General features: G+C 35.5%; 1 pseudogene; it reads right to left on the reverse strand.

Moving 5' to 3' along the window:
* Positions 1-18,069: 18,069 nt before the first annotated feature.
* On the reverse strand, positions 18,070-18,227 carry LOC105064735 (large ribosomal subunit protein eL39-like; annotated as a pseudogene).
* Between the last annotated feature and the right edge of the window lie 252 nt (positions 18,228-18,479).

An 18,479-nucleotide genomic window follows, 5' to 3' on the forward strand; every position in this document is an offset into this window, starting at 1 on the left:
AGTTATATTATTTGTGGGATTCAGTGGTGTTTCTAAATGACAAAAATTTTATTATTAGAAATCCAACACACTTAGGTAAGTTCTAATATGGGCCAGAATTCACTGGTCAATGATAGTCTGCCTAGGAATGTCAGTCTTCCATTAGCATACCACAGCCTCCACTCTGACCTTAAACACCCACAAAAAAAAATTGTTTTGATCCTTTTTTCTGGACAATAAAAGTTGACGATCTCCAGTGGAAACTAATAATTCAAATGCTGCAGACCTGTCTATAAATTATCTTCAGGGACTCTATACCCTCCACACATATGAAATGTGTCCCCTGCAGAAAAGGGTGATACTTTCCATGTCATAGCAGTGTCACCCATATCCAAGAATGAGAAAAAAATTAATCTCCAACAGGATGCATCTTCATCCCTGAGAAAACATTTCATTATAGAATTAAAATGATAGACAATTGGCTTGGTTACATGGTAGGCTAGCAAAATCCATTAAACCAGTAGTCTTAGAGAATTTAACCACTAAGCATAAGCATTTCTCATATTTCTAAAGGAAAACATGGTCAGAATTCTAATTTTGGATCCCAAATATACTTATCTCCTTGAAAATGCTTTTAAGACCTCCTGGCATCACATTCTCTCCCTGCCACTAACTGAAACTTCCTCAGATACAAGACACTGGATAAGATGTTCACAACCGAGAGTGGAGGTTCCTGAGAGGCAAAATCTGGAAAGGACTGCAAGGAAAATTAGATGTACTGGCTTTTGAAATCTAGGAGACAAATGCAACACAAGGGCCATTTGGTTGTTTGTGTTACCCACTTCTCTAATTTCTGCACTTAGCTCTCTTCACATACTACTCAGACTCCCTCTGCTATGGGAGAAGGAGTCTCTCAAAAGTCACTCAAAGTAACCCATCTGACTCAGAATCACCTTGGCATGGCCACATCTACTGAACTTGAATAAGAGTGCTTGTAGGGGTCCAGGATTTTAACTTTCTTATCTTTTAACAAGTTTCCAATGTAATTTTTATGAATTTTAGAATTTGAGAACCACTTTCTTAGAAGTTGAAAAAGGAGAGAGAATGACTTCATCAACTGTGTCAGTAACATTGACTAGAAATAGCACTAATGGATATTGTTTGTTTTTATGACCCCTTGACAATTACGAGTTTATCTTTCTTTCTCACTTGATTATAAGCCACTTGAAGGCAGAAATCAAGCCATATTAACCTTGATATTTCATGTATATAGTATAATACTTGGTATGAAGAGGTAGTCAATAGTTATTTTAAAATATTAATATTTAGCTGTTGAATAAATGTGTGAAAAAATGAAATAATCAAACATATCTAGTAATAAGGTAATCCTGGTATTTGCATTTTAGGAAGGAATAGATTTCGGATGGAAATGTTACTTAAAGATGTTCATTGTGACTTTTTGGTATTTTTACACAGTACTGTGTTGGTCTCCCTGTGTTTATTTATATTCTCAAAGCTGCTTATTGGTATGCCATAGACTTTCAGTTTCATCTCTGATACATGCTATTGATTCTGTGCCAGATATTTAACAACTGAAAACTATATTATATTTTCTGCTTGCATGTAAAAAGTAAAGTAAAAGGGATGTGTTTGTACAATCCATGTAAAAAAAGAATGAAGAAAATAACTAAAATCTTGAAATTAGTGATTCTCCTTTGAGAGTCTCTCTCAAAATATTGTATAATCTATGTCTTGGCATACATATTCTACATATTTTGTTTAGTTTACTTGGAACTTAAAAATGACCACAATGACTTAGCTTACAGGTTTTGGAGGGGGGCAGGTGGGCTTAAATATGTGGTCTGCTGTCCCCTGAGATTTAGAAATGCAAGATGCTTAGATGTTGTGCTATTATATCTTCATTTTTGAAAGCCCTATTTTCTTTTAATGCTATTTTATTTACGTTCCAATCAATTCAGGAATTCATGTTTGCTACCATCTTTTATATCTCTTTTTCCCATTTAAAGACATCTTTCCTTTTGAAGTGTACTGTTTTGTCTGTTTCTCTGAGCACTGCTGGTTATTCTCTTCTGTCTCTTGTTCATTTACTTGAGGAAATAGCTTTTCTGCCTGAAAAGCCTCCCATCTGACCCGAATAAGTCATCACATCGGGATTACTGCTTTGCGTGTATTCTTGTAATTTCTCTTCTTCTCTTTCTTTGTATTTTTCCTCCTTCTTCAAACAAGATTTATTTAAAGAGTTATTTTAGCCTAGTCCTAGAACCAAAAAAGCCAGTAACTGTGCCCATGATGTTATCAGAAAACTCAAATGGATATTTTGTGAAAAAAAGAACTGTAATGACATTCCCTGAAATCTTTATTTTGTTTTGTTTTTGAAAGTTCAGTGTTTATTTTTCTTCCTTCCAATGCATGTTTTTGTTCCTCTGTGTGCACAACATCACAAATCTTGACAAAATATGTTGAGGAAATGGGATGGCAGCCCATCTGCAGCAAAAGAATCCCCCTGCTTTAACTTGCAGGTGATTTTCCAACATGAAGATAAACAATGGGCGCTTTCCCCAGATAAAAATATTGGGTTCAATAACATACACAGAAAACTTTATACCCTCTCAATTACCTATTTTATAGGTGTCTCACCAAAAATACTTTTTAATTTGCTTTGATTCTGATAAAATCATATCAATTAATTTATATTGTGAAAATAAGGCTTAAAACTTGTGAATTTCTAAATATTTTATTTTCTTCATCCACCCGATCTCTTTCTTTTCTTCTCTCCTCTAACATGTCAACTGTAAAATATAATTTCTTCTATCATTCCTCAAATGATCACCGTGAAAATTCCATCAAGTCTCTTCCTTCCACAAATGAGTATTTATAGATGATGTATAGACTGCTGAAAACTAGGACTTACAATGGAGAATCTGACAGGGTCTGAAATGATTCTGCACTGGGAGGTGTTAAGAGAAGAAAAGCAGACATTACAGAGACACCTTCCCATTAGCAAAGTGCCCTCATGAAAAGGAAGATAGCATACAGACTGCTCAGAAAGGACTGAAATCACTGAAATAATCACGGACTTCTCACAAACCTACAGTGTGCTTGTCTGTAGAGCCCTCACACATAAATGGATCTGAAAGAGCATTATAACAGCTTCGCTTTCAAGAGGATGATTTCTACTTAAAGTCTCTGCAGACAACAGTTTTATTCTGTTGTATAGATAGACATGGTGGAGTGGCTTCTCTCAGACTCATGCAATTAAGTTTCAGAATGTCTTAGGAACGTGTCTATGTTGTGATGTCTAGGTTTTCTGCCTTTGAGTGGGAGAAAAGAGAAAATCTCAAATTTCAATTCTGTTAATACTTTGAGGATAAGAAAAATACAGAAATATTAAACCCATAGATAATTGCAAAATTTTCTGTTGGCCGATAGGCTTAAACTTCTAACTACATGGTTTAGTAGAAATGAACGTAGGCTGATTTGGGTTTCTTCTTCTTCTTGGCTCACTCTTTTTTTAATTGAAATATAGTCAGTTTACAATGTTGTGTCAATTTCTGGCATACAGCATAATGTTTCAGTCATATATATATATATACACACACATATGTTTGTTTTCATAATAGGTTACTATAAGATATTGAATAGTTTCTTGTGCTATAAAGTATAAATTTGTTGATTGTCTATTTTATATATAGTAGTAAGCATTTGCAAATCTCAAGCTCCCAATTTATCCCTTCCCATCCCCTTCCTACCCTGGTAACCATAAGTTTGTTTTCTATGTCTGTGAGTCTGTTTCTGTTTTGTAAATAATTTCATTTGTCTTTTCTTTCTTTTTTTTTTTTTTATTCCACATACAAGTGATATCATATGGTATTTTTCTTTCTCTTTCTGGCTTACTTCACTTAGAATGATGATTTCCATGTCCACCCATGTTGCAGCAAATGGCATTATTTTATTCTTTTTTTATGGTTGAGTAATATGTGTGTGTATATATATACATATACATACATACATACATATATATATATATATATATATATATATATATATATATATATATATATATATATATATATACATACACTTACATACATGTACGCACACACACACATACACACACACCACAACTTATTTGGCCAGTCATCTGTCACTGGACATTTAGGTTGCTTCCATGTCTTGGCTGTTGTAAATAGTGCTGCTGTGAATGTTGGGGTGCATGTACCTGTTCAAATTAGAGTTACCTCTGGATATATGCCCAGGAGTGGGATTGCTGGATCATATGGTAAGTATATTTTTAATTTTTAAAAGAATTTCCATACTGTTTTCCATAATGGCTCTATGAAACTACATTCCCACCAACAGTGTAGGAGGGTTCCCCTTTTCCACACCCTCTCCAGCATTTATCACTTTTTAATAATGGCCATTCTAACTGGTGTGAGGTGATACCTCATTGTAGTTTTGATTTACATTTTTCTGATAATTAGCAATATTGAGCATTTTTTCATGTGCTTATTGGCCATCTGTATGTCTTCACTGGAGAATTGCTTGTTTAGGTCTTATGCACATTTTTGGATTGAGTTTTTTGTTTGTTTGTTATTAAGTTGTATGAGCTATTTGTATATTCTGGAGATTAAGCCCTTCTCCCATTCTGTAGATTGTTTTTTGGTTTTGTTTATAGTTTCTTTTCTGGTGCAAAAGCTTATAAGTTTAATTAGGTTCCATTTGTTTATTTATGTCTATTGCCTGCATAGACTAGGAGACCATTGCTAAGATATAAGTCAGAGAATGTTTAGCCTGTTTTTCTTCTAGGAGGTTTATAGTGTCTTGTCTTATATTTAAGTCTTTAAGCCATTTTGAACTAATTTTTGTGTATGATGTGAGCGAGTGTTTCAGCTTAACTGCTTTACATGCAGCTATCCAGTTTTCCCAACAGCACTTGCTAAAGAGACTATCTTTTCTCCACTATATATTCTCACTTCCTTTGTCAAAGATTAATTGCCTGTAAGTCTGTGGGTTTATTTCTAGGCTCTCTATACTGTTCCATTGATCCATATGTTTGTTTTTGTGCCAGTACCACACTGTTTTGATTATTCTAGCTCTGTAGTATTGTTTGAACTCTGGGAGGGTTATTCCTCCAACTCTGTTCTTTTTTCTTCAGCATTGCTTTGGCAATTGATTCCATGTGATTCCATGTGAATTTGAGGATTATTTATTCTAGTTCTGTAAAAATTTCATGGGTATTCTGATAGGGATTGCATTAAATCTGCAGATTGCTTTGGGTAGTATGGCCATTTTAACAGTATTAATTCTTCCAATCCAAGAGCATAGGATATCTTTCCATTTATTTAAGATATCTTTCATTTCCTTAATCAATGTTTTGTAGTTCTCCATGTATAAGTTTTTCACCTCTTTGGTCAGATTTATTCCTAAGTATTTAATTTTTTTGGATGCAATTTTAAAAGGGATTGTTTCTTAACTTTCTTTTTATGATATTTCATTGTTAGTGTAAAGAAAAGCAACTGATTTCTGTATATTAATCTTGTATTCTGCTACCTTGCCAAATTCTTTTATCAGCTCTAGTAGTTTTTGTGTGGAGCTTTTAGGGTTTTCTATACACAGTATCATGTCATCTGCATATAGTGACAATTTTACCTCTTCTCTTCCTATTTGGATCTCTTTTATTTTTTTTTTTTTTTCTTGCCTGGTTGCTAAAGCTAGGACTTCCAATACTGTGTTGAATAAAAGTGGTGAGAGTGGACAACCTTATCTTTTTCCAGATTTTAGTGGGAAGGCTTTCACCTTTCCACTGTTGAGTATTAGGCTGGCTGTGGGTTTGTCATAAATAGCTTTTATTATGTTGAGACATGTTCCCTCTATACTCTCTTTGGTAAGAGATTTTTATTATAAATGGGTATTGAATTTTATTAAATGCTTTTTCTGCATCTATTGAGAGGATCTTGTGATTTTTGCCCCCCCCCCCTTTTTTTCTTGATGTGTTGCATCACATTGATTTATTTGCACATGTTGAACCATCCTTGTGTTTCTGGGGTAAACCCAACTTGATCCCAGTGTATGATCTTTTTTGTGTGTTGTTGAATTCTGTGCTAATATTTTGTTGAGGAGTTTTGCATCTATGTTCATCAATGATAGTGGCCTGTAATTTTCTTTTTTGATAGTATTTTTGTCTGGTTTTGGTATCAGGGTGATGATGGCTTCAGAATGAATTTGGGAGTGTTCCCTCCCTTTCAATCTTTTGAAATATTTGGAGAGAGATCTGTATAAGTTCTTATTTGTATGTTTGGTAGAATTTCCTAGTGAAGCCATCTGGTCCTGGACTTTTATTTGCAGGGAGTTTTTGTTTGTTTGTTTGTTTTTAATTGCTGATTCTATTTCAGTTTCAGTGATCAGTCTGTTCAGATTATCTATTTCTTCTTGATTCAATTTTGGTGGCTGTATATTTCTAGAAACTTGTCCATTTCTTCAAGGTTGTCCCATTTGTTGCCGTATTTTTTTCCATAATATTCTCTAATTTAAAATTTTTTTTTATTTCACTGGTGTTGGTTGTAATTTCTCCATTTTCAGTTCTTCTTTTGTTTATCTGTGTCCTCCCTCTTTTCTTCTTGGTGAACCTGGCCAGAGATTTGTCAGTTTTGTTTACTCTTTCACAAAACCAGCTCTTGGTTTAATTGATTTTTTTCTATTTTTTAAAATCACTATTTTATTTATTTCCTTCCTGTTCTTTGTTATTTCTTTCCTTCTGATGAATTTAGATTTTATTTATTCTTTATCTTATTCTTTTAAATGGTAGGTTACATTGATAATTTGAGATTTTTCTTTTTCTTTTTCTTTTTCTTTCCTTTTTTCTTCTTTCTTTCTTTTTTTGAGAATAGCCTGTATGGCTATGAACTTCCCTCTTAGGATACTTTTGCTGCATCCTATAGATTTTATGTGGTCGTGTTTTCATTGTTATTTGTCTCAAGATATTTTTGGTGGTTTCCTCTTTTCTACAGATTCCTGCTTCTTTTCTATTTAGAGTAGAACTTTCCATATTTCTTTTAGGATAGGTTTAGTATGTTGTATTGTTTTACTTTTTGCTTGTCCGAGAAATTCTTTTTAAAGGGTAGTCTTGCTGGGTAGGGTACCCTAGTTTGCAGATTTTACCCTTTTAGGACTTTGAATATATCTTACCACTCCCTTCTTGCCAGCAATATTTGTGTAGAGAAAGCAGCTGATAGACTTATGTGGGTTTGGGTTCCCTTGTAACTAACTTTTTGTTTTTCTCTTGCTGCCTTTAGAATCTTTTCTTTATCCTTAACTTTGGCCATCTTAATTATAACATGTCTTGGTGTAGGTCTGTTTCAATTCATCTTGTTTGAGACCCTCTGTGCTTCCTGTATTTGGATATATGTTTCTTTCTGTACGTTTGAGAAAGTTTTAGTCATGATTTCTTCAAATACCTTTTCAATCACCTTTTCTTTTTCTTCTCTTTCTGGGACGACAATAATGCATAGATTGGCACATTTTATATTATCCCATAAGTCCCTTATGTTACTTTCATTTATTTTTCTGTCTGCTATTTCAATTCTGTGATTTCCATTACTCTATCTTTTAAATCACCTTTTCTGCATCATTTAGTCTAGTATTGACTGCCGTTAGCTTGGCTTTTATCTCAGCAATTGAGTATTCTGATTTGAATTGGCGCCTCTTTATAATTTCTATTTCCTTTTCACAGTATTCTGCATTTCTATTGATAACCTCTCATATTCCCTTTAGTGCTTTTATCACCTCCTTTTTGAATTCATGGTCTAGTAGACTGTCGAGGTCTATTTCATTTTTTATTCTTTCAGGGGACTTCTCTTGTCCTTTTAATTGAGAGTGGTTCCTCTGCTTCTTCATTTTACTTATATTTCTCTGACTCTATGAATTTAGGAGTAACAGTTATCTACTACAGTCTTGAAAGTTTTTTTTAAAGTGGGATCATCCCTGTGTAGACTGTCTGATATTTTTGTTCCGAGGGCTGTTCTTAGTATGGATGGTTGCCATGTCTTTACTTCATGTGAACTGGCTGTTATCCCCTTGGCTGGGGGTGTAGTTGGTGTTGTGGTGACCAGGGCATGCCCTGGTTGTTGAGGTGGGCTTCCTTTTTGTTCTGTGGTTGTTACAGCCCTGACAGGAGCTGGGTCTGGGTCTGCTTCCCAGTTGTTGGAATAGAGACTTCCAGATTATTTCTGAGCTGTGGTGTGTGGTAGGTGGAATTGCAGTGGGTCCACTGGAAATGCAGTTGCTGAGTATTCCTTCACAGGAGATGTCCACTGGAAAGTGCCTTTGTTTTGTGGGCTTAGGAGGTACTCTTTATTGTCACTATCCTTGTCCTCACCTCAGCCACAGGAAAGTCAGCAACCCACTCTGGTGTCCCTCCAGATTCTGGGCTCACAGAGCCACCATTGCAGATCTGTTATGTCATGCACTAGGACCCACCATATTGCACTTACACTTAAGCACCTGGATCCACCATGATCCACAGGGTCAGTTCAGATCTGAGCCCCATGTCTGCATATGGTACATAGGCAGACTGCTAATACCAGACATGCCCTCACTGTGCACCAGAACTCTGCTCGGTTATCTCAGAGGCACAGGTCCAGCAAGACACCAGTGGAACAAATTCACCACTGCTGCCTGGGGTCTCAAATCTCAGTCCTGTTAAAAAGTCATAGGATCCTTGGGAATGGATTCAAGTGTCAGCCCCACTACTGCCCATTCACCAGTGATTGTGCACCTCTGGAGCAAGCTGCGAAGATGGCTGTGTCTGAACCCTACCTCTCTGCTCATGAAAATGTGCACCAACAATGGTGCTGAGCAAGGCGCTCTGGGCAAGTGGAGACAGCAGCTAGGCCAGGCTGTGTTGAAACCCTCTCCCTCAACGTGTACCAGCAGGAGACCCAGACTATTCTGCACACAGTCTTCAGCTCTCATCACACTCCAGCTCCCTGATGCTGCATCTATGCAGTTAGCTCCTGTCCTCTCCCTAGTTTTATCCTCAGAAGTCTCAGCTTTGGTACCCTTGGGCTGCCCCTGTCAGCTGGCATCTTGGGCTAGGGGTTGAATGGACCCTCTGTACCAGTTTCTTTCAGTTCTTTCTGCCAAGTGGCTGCTGCTTTCTCCTCTGAGCCTCTGAAGCTCCATTTATGTTCCAGCTGACCTCTCTGCTGGAGAGGGGGCTTCCCAGGGTGAGGCTGCATTTCCTTATGTGTTGCTTCCTCCCCAGGGGACAGATCCCACACCAATTTCCTTCTTCTCTTTTTTCTTCTACCTAGTTTTGTTAGGATTCTCCTTGTGTGTCCTATGTAAGAGACAGTCTGCCAAATTTCAGTAGGTATTTTAGGCAAATTGTTCCATATGTAGGTGTGGTTTTTGCTGTGTTTATGGGAGAAGGTGAGCACCACATCCTTCTACTCCACCATCTTGGCAGTTCCTCCTGGATCATTCTTGATGGCAACTGATAATAGCAGAGCGTTGCCTCTAAGTCACACAGAGTAGTAAAAAGGAGTAGAAATGAGCCCATATAACTCACAAATAGAAACTGAAAATCTCTGGGTAATTATGAATTGGAAAAAATTGCCAGATATTTTTCTAATTAAAATAGAAAATCTTCATATCTTTTTCTTTGATGGGTTATTATTGAAACACTGTGGAAAAAAATTAATGTAAGATGAAGTTTCAGAAATACATAAAACTGATTTTATGGGCCCAAAGATGCCTGCTGTGCAGCTTACAGTCAACCTTCACTGAGTGCCCACAATGTGTCAGATACCCTTACCATGACTATAAGATTTTTACTTGTATTTCTTGTATCCTCATAAAAACTCATAAAGTTATTGACAATTATTATCCCTATTGTATAGCTAAAGAGACTGAGGCATAAAAAGATTAAGTAACTAGACCATGATTACACAGCTGCTAGGAGACAAATCTGAGACTTGTGTCTAGACAGCCTGTGTTCAGAGATCACCCCCGTCCACTCTCTACTTGCTATGTTGCTCCACATGCTTGTGACCTGTCTGAAACTCATATGTGAGTTAGTAAACTTTTGATCTCTCTAAATCTCTCCTATCATTCATTAATCTATACTTAATAACTGATATTCATTAGTATCTATAGAGTAAATTTTGTATGCTAGAAGAACTTGCTTACTAATCAGGAGAGAAGTAATTGTATGATACTGGCTTAGTGCAATTATAAAGCAACCTGTGAATGAGTATATAACATAGACCCCCTTTTGTATAAATACTTATAAGGAACAATCTCAGTGGAGCAGAGAGGGATTATTGGGGACAGATTAGATGACCCTCAATTTAAAAGAGTAAGGTCTAGTGTGTTAAGCCGAAAAATGTTCCCTGTATTCCAAAGATCATATCCAAGTTATGATCCTGAGGACCTGTGCATATGTGGTCTTAAATGACAAACAAGACTTTGTAGATAAAATTAAGGTTAAGGAACTTGAGATGGAGAGATTATCCTGAATTACCTTGGTGGGCCCAAACTAACCATATGAGTGCTTAAAAGCGGATAATATTTCCCAGTTACAGTCAGACAGAGAGATGTGATGACTAAAGAAGGGTCAGGGAAAAATTCAATGTTACTGAATTTGAAAACAGAAAAGGGGTATCTGAGAGCCCAGGAATGTTAGCAGCCTCTAGAAGCTGGAAAAGGCAACGAAAGAGAGCCTAATTTTTGCATTGATTTTAGCCTCATCCATTAGGCTTGTGTTAGATTTCTGAACTGCAGAACTATAACAAATTTAAGTTTTTAATTTGTTACAGCAACTATAGAAAACTAACATATGTAACTTGCACACCTTGTTTGAGAGTTCATAGTCTCCAGAGAACTCTCACAAATACTGATCCCAGAGCAGTCTTGAGTGTCAGGTTGGGCAAATAAGGAAACAGAGGCTCAGAGAGGTTGAGTGATTTTCTCAAGGTTTCACAGCTGGTTGATTGCAGAACTAGCCTTCAAATCCAGGACTTCCTCTGCTCTGCACTCTGTGTTAAAGTATTCTTATATGGAATCATCTGAAATGTAAGGAAATCCCTTTACTGAGTGTTTATACTATTTGAATTATGCGTGGTAAAGCTGATCCAGTGGTCTACCACTCATGCTGTGCAGAAAAGAATTTAAGGTAATTATAGGCCTTCAGTCCTTCTTGACTGTATAGCTATTAAAAAAAAAAAAAAAAAACTGTCTTCAAAATGCCAGCTCAGAGCTTCTGCAATATCTTCAAAGATTCATGATTTTTATAAACTATGAAATCATTTACACAGTAAAATGAAAAAATTTCTTAGATTCATCATGTCAAAATTCATAGTGATTATGATTAGGTAATAATCCAGCTTGATAAAATTTTCCTGTGATTTGAGTAAGGCAGATAATTAGAGTAACTTGTTTTGCAATCCACTTTTACATTGTGATCCTTCCAGTGAATTCATTGTACATTTTGAATTCAAGACATTAATACAAAAAAGAGAGAATGCCCGTTCAGTTTTATCTATCCCACAGGAATCAAAGTGCCACGCTACATTGCTACTAAATACAAATAAGAACTTTTGATGATTTGTTATTTGCAATATACAAATAATCAGATGGAAATTGAGGACTTGAGTATTGAAATTATAATTTGCCTAAAGAAATAGAGACTTGGAGGAAAGAATGACTCATATGTTCAATAAAATTTTTCAATTATGAAAACATCTAATGAAAATGGATGAGACTAGAAAGTTAATGTGAACTAAATTTCATTGAATCGGAATGTATTCTTCACAGAAATAAACTTTAACAAAATCATATTAATTAATATATTCAGTGCTAACTAGATACATTCATATCTTTCTTTGTTTTAGATGTGATAACTGGAATACTACAAAAGGGCTTAATCTGCACAAAGTATAAATTTCTATAAATGTTCCATTACCATACACCTAATTCATTTTAATTTTTATTTATTTTATTATATTTAGCCATTTGGTCATAGGGAATAATCCTCTTCACTAATCTCATTAATGACTGATAACCTTTTATACATTTTTTTATTGAAATATAGTCAGTTTATAATTTTGTGTCAATTTCTAGTGTACAGCATAATGCTTCAGTCATACATAAACATACATGTATTTGTTTCCATGTTCTTTTTCACTATAAGTAGCTGTAAGATATTGAATATAGTTCCCTGTGCTATACGATATGAACTTGTTTGTTTTGTATATTTTACCTAGTATATGCAAATCTTGAACTCCCAATTTATCCCTTCCCTCATCCTTACCCCTCAGTAACCACTAGTTTGTTTTCTATGTCTATGAGTCTGTTTCTGCTTTGTAAATAAGTTCATTTGTCTTTTTTTTAGATTACACATATAAGTGATACTATATGCTATTTTTCTTTCTCTTTCTAGCTTACTCTACTTAGAATGACATTCTCCAGGTTCATTCATGTTGCTACAGATGGCATTATTTTATTCTTTTTATGGCTGAGTAGTATTCCACTAACTATACCACAGTTTCTTTATCAAGTCATCTGTTGATGGACATTTAGGTTGTTTTCATGTCTTGGCTATTATAAATAGTGCTTCTATGAACATTGGGGTTCATGTATCTTTTTGAATTAAGATTCCTTCTGGATATATGCTCTGGGGTGGGATTCCTGGATCATACAGTAAGTCTATTTTTAGTCTTTTGAGGAATTTCCATACTGTTTTCCATAATGGCTGAACCAAACTACATTCCCATCAACAGTGTAGGAGGGTTCATTTTTCTCCACACCCTCTCCAGCATTTATGATTTGTGGACTTTTGAATGATGGCCATTCTGACTGGTGTGAGGTGATATCTCATTTTAGTTTTGATTTGCATTTCTCTGATACTTAGTGATACTGAACATTTTTTTCATGTGCCTATTGGCCATTTGTATGTCTTCATTGGAGAATTGCTTGCTTAGGTTTTCTGCCAATTTTTGGATTGGGTTGTTTGTTTGTTGTGTTATTAAATTATGTGAGCTGTTTATATATTTTGGAATCTTTTGCAAAAATTTTCTCCCATTCTGTAGGTTGTTTTTTTTGTTGTTGTTTTGTTTTTTTTGTTTTGTTTTGTTTTGCTTATGGTTTCCTTTGCTGTGCAAAAGTTTATAAGTTTAATTTGGTCACACTTGCTTATTTTTACTTTTATTCCTATTGCTTGGATAGGTTGCCCTAGGAGAATATTGCTGAGATTTATGTCAGATAATGTTTTGCCTATGTTTTCTTCTAAGAGGTTTATAGTTTCTTATCTTATGGTTAAGTCTTTAAGCCATTTTGAGTTTATTTTTGTCTATGGTATAAGGGAGTGTTCTAACTTCATTGATTTACATGCAGCTGTCCAGTTTTCCCAACACCATTTGCTGAAGAGACTTGATAACCTTTTAATTTATAACACATTTTCCTTTTTTCTTCCAATTCTTTCAGTGAATTGACAAAATATTTACATTTCTAAATCTTTTCTGAATACCATATTTGAAATACTTAAACATATCTAAATAACATGTTACTTGGATGAGATATTGATATCTATCTAAAATATGCAAAATATTAAGTTTCTAACAGTGTAAGTCATTTGGAAGTATTGTTGTAAATATAATACTAAGAAACTAATGATGGGGGGCATCATACAAGAAATTTATACTCTTTCAGTGTTTATGTATCCAATTGGGGATGTAAAACATAAACACATGAGAATATATATAAAATTCCTTCTGAAAATCTCATGGTATTATCAATAGCTTTTAGTTATGTTGTGTAAATACTGCAGACATGGGACTTGTCTATTTCTTGACCTGCTTTTCCTTCCATACTTCATGTCCTTATAGGGCCCATCTATCCTATCAGCAGCACTTTGAATAAAAACTCTTTGATAGAAGCCTAACTGTTCAAGATTTCTTTTAGGATAGAACTAGAGAATGATGGATGCTGAATAACAAGCCAGGATAGAAGAGCTTGGTGAAGTCTGGGAAAGGAAGCAGGATGGGAACCAACCAGCAACACATAAACTCAATCAACCCAAATGGGGACTGAGCAACACAGAAGATCACTGTCTAGGCCACACATAGCTCTCCTTTCACCTTCAGTGATTTAAGAAGCAGGATGAATATTCCCATTAAGTTAAATCTGGGATTGGTAAAATTAGATCTACTTCTGGGGTTACTTGTAGAGAATCAGCAATTTTAAAAAGGTGGGATAGGAGGTAAGAGGAAGTAAACAATAGAGATATTAGAGGATTTTAAGCAGATGTTCCATGATCAGAACTCTAATTTAGGAAGACTATACAGGCCATTGATTGAGGCAGAGTTGGGATGAGTTGTTAAACTCTCAAGCATATATAAGCATTAAGTTATGTCCTCTGTGTGTAGGATGTTGCTTGAAAGTAGTAAAAGATTTTTGAGAATGGACTGTTTTTTCTACCCTTTCAGACATAGCTGCTTATAAAATTATATTGCTAGTATGTTGATTCACTTTACAATATTTCTGTATAAATAAGGGAGTGTGTGTGTGTTTAAATGAACTGTAACATACACTTCAAGTGTGGTTATTGGCATTTGAAGTCCATTTAGCCAGGAAACATTTCCAAAATGGTTACTTAACACCTAAAGTACATTTGTTGAAATAATGTCAGAGTGTTAGTTATTGTTGAAAAAATGAGATTTGTCCAAGATAAGATGCATGGTTAAAATACTGTAGGAGCCTCACCACTTTAAATAAATGAGGTATAAACTTCCAACAAGCAGAGCTGTGTAATAACTTTGGTGGAATAATCAAAGCCTATAGTCCTACTGAGCCTATGTTTCTCTTCTTCCTGGAGAAATCAGATGCTGGATTGCACACTGGGGCTGACCTGATGTACCCTCTGAACACCACTGAATTCACCTTGGAGTGAGCCTATCATGCAAGGTGGTAAACAGTGTTTCTAGGCACAAATTACATTTTTTCAAGCTATGTAATATGTTGCATGACTATTTGGAGATCATTCTCCTAATAAATGGTTGTAAATTTGGTGGTATTTTGGTCTGAGACTCTTTTTCAATATAAAATTGCTATTAGTAAGGTTGTGAGAAAAGGAATGTATCATTCTCACATAACTATTCACAGGGTCTAATATTCACCAAAAAACCCTTTTATTTGCTAAGTGATCTAATTGGTTTGGGTCATTTTGTAACCTCTCTAAATGTATCTAAGTAAATTCAAGTCCAAATATAATTTAATCTCCATACTCATATTTAACAACATAATGCCTATATTTATATTCATACTTACCCTTATTTTCTTTAAGAAGAAGCAGTCAGGGAGGCAGTAAGAGAAAGAGGAAGGAATAATGTCTAGAAATCCAGGTGGGAGATTAATTTGAAGAGGGAGAAGTCAATTCAATTGTGATTTAGCAGTTTTAATCTGGCTGAGTTGGAGCTACTTTCCCAGAATCCCCTCCTGTGGTTAGCTTTATCCCCAAAAGAAATGTGTGCAAGATTTGGAAGGCAGTGTTATTTAAGAAGCCATTTTCTCTCTTTAAAGTCAGAGAGATTAAATGTGGTTGGAGACAGATACAGATGTTCTAGCAAGCTCCAGCTTGTCCTTGCTTTCCCTACTCTACACCCAGCTCCTCTGTCTGACTGCCAGCTTTGTAGTGACAGCAACAGGCACCCTATTAGAGATCCCAGATCCACTACCAGACACTGGGACAACAGCCTTCTATTGGCTTATTAGGGAGTTCTCCCTTTCTCCGCAGATAAATTCACATGTAGATGGAGATTATTGTGCTTTCAATTTAAGATATTCACAAAATTCTCCTGGCATAAGAATCCCTACAATAGAATAAACATATTGTCTGTCTGTTAAATTTCCTTCCCTTTCTCAGCCTCTCTCTCTCAATCCCTCCATCTGCAGGCCAAATATTTCTTTCAGTTCCTCTGCTTTAAAAAAGTAGCTTTGAGTTGTCTGTAGTTACTCAAGTTAAGATGACGATGACACTCATGGGGCACTTTTAGTGATGTACATGTAAGAATATGTGGAAACTCTCTTTGTGAAGAACTGAATTAAATTTTTTCAATATCAGATTTTATTTAGAAACAAATATTAAAGATTATTTCCTATAATTCATACCTACATATATTTTAAAGGCAAAATAAAAGGGGTATAGAGATTTCAAGTTCCCAGCTTTTAGAAAAAAATTAATTAGAGGTTATATAAATGATTCTCCATCTTCTGTCTACTCCCCATGTATCTTCTTGCCCAGACTTAAAGAAACTCTTATTCACCTTCATGGTATGTCATAAAATATTGCTTCTGACTTAGGTAATCCTTTTAACTAAGAAATGAAACAGTGCTATTATAAGCTACACAATTCATTGATATCACTACAAAACCATTCACCCAAAGCAGCTGGCCCAATAGAACAGTAAAATGACTTAGCTAGAACCCAAAATGGCACTGGCTTGAAGACAACAACTTGTAGGATTAGATTATTGTCCTCCAAGGAAAAATATAAGCTCTGCACAAGTCTCCAGTACGTGGTATTGTTTCTCCAATAGTTCTGTGAATGACAGAGATGAATGTTGCACCTCTAACATTGGTCTGGGAAACAAAGGGTAGAAGCATGGATGACTGCTGAGACTGATGATCAACTGACAGAGTATGCTGTCTGTTCCTATAATGTAGATCTATGTTAGTTAGAGATCTTGGTTCTCAATGAAGGAATGCCTTCTAGATGTTGAGAGTGTCCACCTGGCCACATTAGTTTCTTCATATCACTAAATCAACAAATAAACAGGGAATTAGTAACCTAGCTTAAATGATTGACCTTGATGGCCAAGGGGAAATAGGCTACAAAATGGGAGGAGAAGACATTATGTCTAGAAGCCAGGAGATCATGTGGATATTTATTGCTTCCAGGTCAAGGAATAAAAATTAGTGAAAGTTGACAGAAATCAAATGCAGCCAGGACCAATAAGAATTCAGACCCTTCAGAAGTAAAGATAAACAAGCTGGGTAAATAGAGGTGATCCAGCAAGGTGCTGACTGAGGGCAATGGGACTCTGGATGAGTAATATAAGAGGGGAATCATGGATATCAACTGTGTTCTTTGTAACCAATAGCAGAAACCAATGCTATCATTGTTATGTATGTATTTTTTAATTGTCATTCTCATGCTATTTTATGCAATCTCTGCTGATGGTGCTTATCCTTCTAATTTTGTCTTCAGCTCCAGAATATCAAAGAATTGTGACTGTGCTAAAAGAGTAATAACCATTAACTCCAGATGAATAAGAGTGATCGGTGGGACTCTGGGTCTTTATATTTTGGAATAAGGATGAGTCAGTCTTTGTCAAATTGAAGAATAGTTGAGTCATGGTTGATATAAATATATTGTTGTTGCATACAAATTTAAATATTTATTATTTATTTGATGTATATGAATGATAAGTACACAAAGAAGTGGTTTGTGCTGGATAGACTTTTCTTTTTAATCAAATAGCATTGATTCATTACCCTCTTATGTTCTTTCTTGTACCTCAGGGGCTAGAAACTTGCAAACTCCTTTTTGAAAAATCTCCTGTCAACTTGGTTCAGAATCTATGAATGAGAGATGCATATATGAGATTGTTGCACCTTCATTAAAAGTAAACAGATTTGGAGAGTGACAAATGGCGGGCATGAGGTTTTACAGTTCCTTAGAGTGTTTCCTGATGAACCATCTGACTCATGCTTCAAGCAGCTGTGATTATCAACAATGGTTTCTTGGGATTCCTGCAACTTCCTGAAACCTGGCATCAAACCAGAGAGCAATAGTAGTTTTCTCCATTTTTTTGCAGCAAAAGTTCTCACATATTTATTACCCAGCCAACCGACTAGTGCAGAAACATGGAAACAAAGAGGAAAATCATTTTCCCAATGATTTATTAAACACATCCAGCTGTCCAGAGAATAACAATGTTTTCAGAGTTATATGGTAAGGTGCAAGTGACTTTGATACAGCATCAATGTGTGTGCCATCTCATGTGTGATTCCCTATAGACCCAGCTTGATTCTTCTCCAATGTCTCCTCATGGAGTTGCATGTGATTTTTTATTACCAGTTTTCATCCAAATCCTTTGAGGAATGGAATGATTCTGCTTTTGTTTCTTGGCCAAGAATTGCAGGATCCTGAAAGTCTTGTGAGAAGACATGGCTAAGAACATAGACAACCACATACATAATCAACCATGATGGTGGAGAAAAGGAGACCAATTTTCCCTATTTTCATTTTGTCAGCTCTTCAGATAAATTTGTGGGAATCTAGTTTACTATATTATGCCACTTCCTGCTTTACAAAATGCCCAGAGTAGACCCTGTCTTCCTGACAGAATCTTGACTGATATAACAAACTCACAAATGACACTTCACCTTCCTGAGATAACTTCTAAGGTTAATCTATTATA

The sequence above is a fragment of the Camelus bactrianus genome, chromosome 29 (genome assembly GCF_048773025.1).
Source record: "Camelus bactrianus isolate YW-2024 breed Bactrian camel chromosome 29, ASM4877302v1, whole genome shotgun sequence".
In the NCBI taxonomy this organism is placed as follows: Eukaryota; Metazoa; Chordata; class Mammalia; order Artiodactyla; family Camelidae; genus Camelus; species Camelus bactrianus.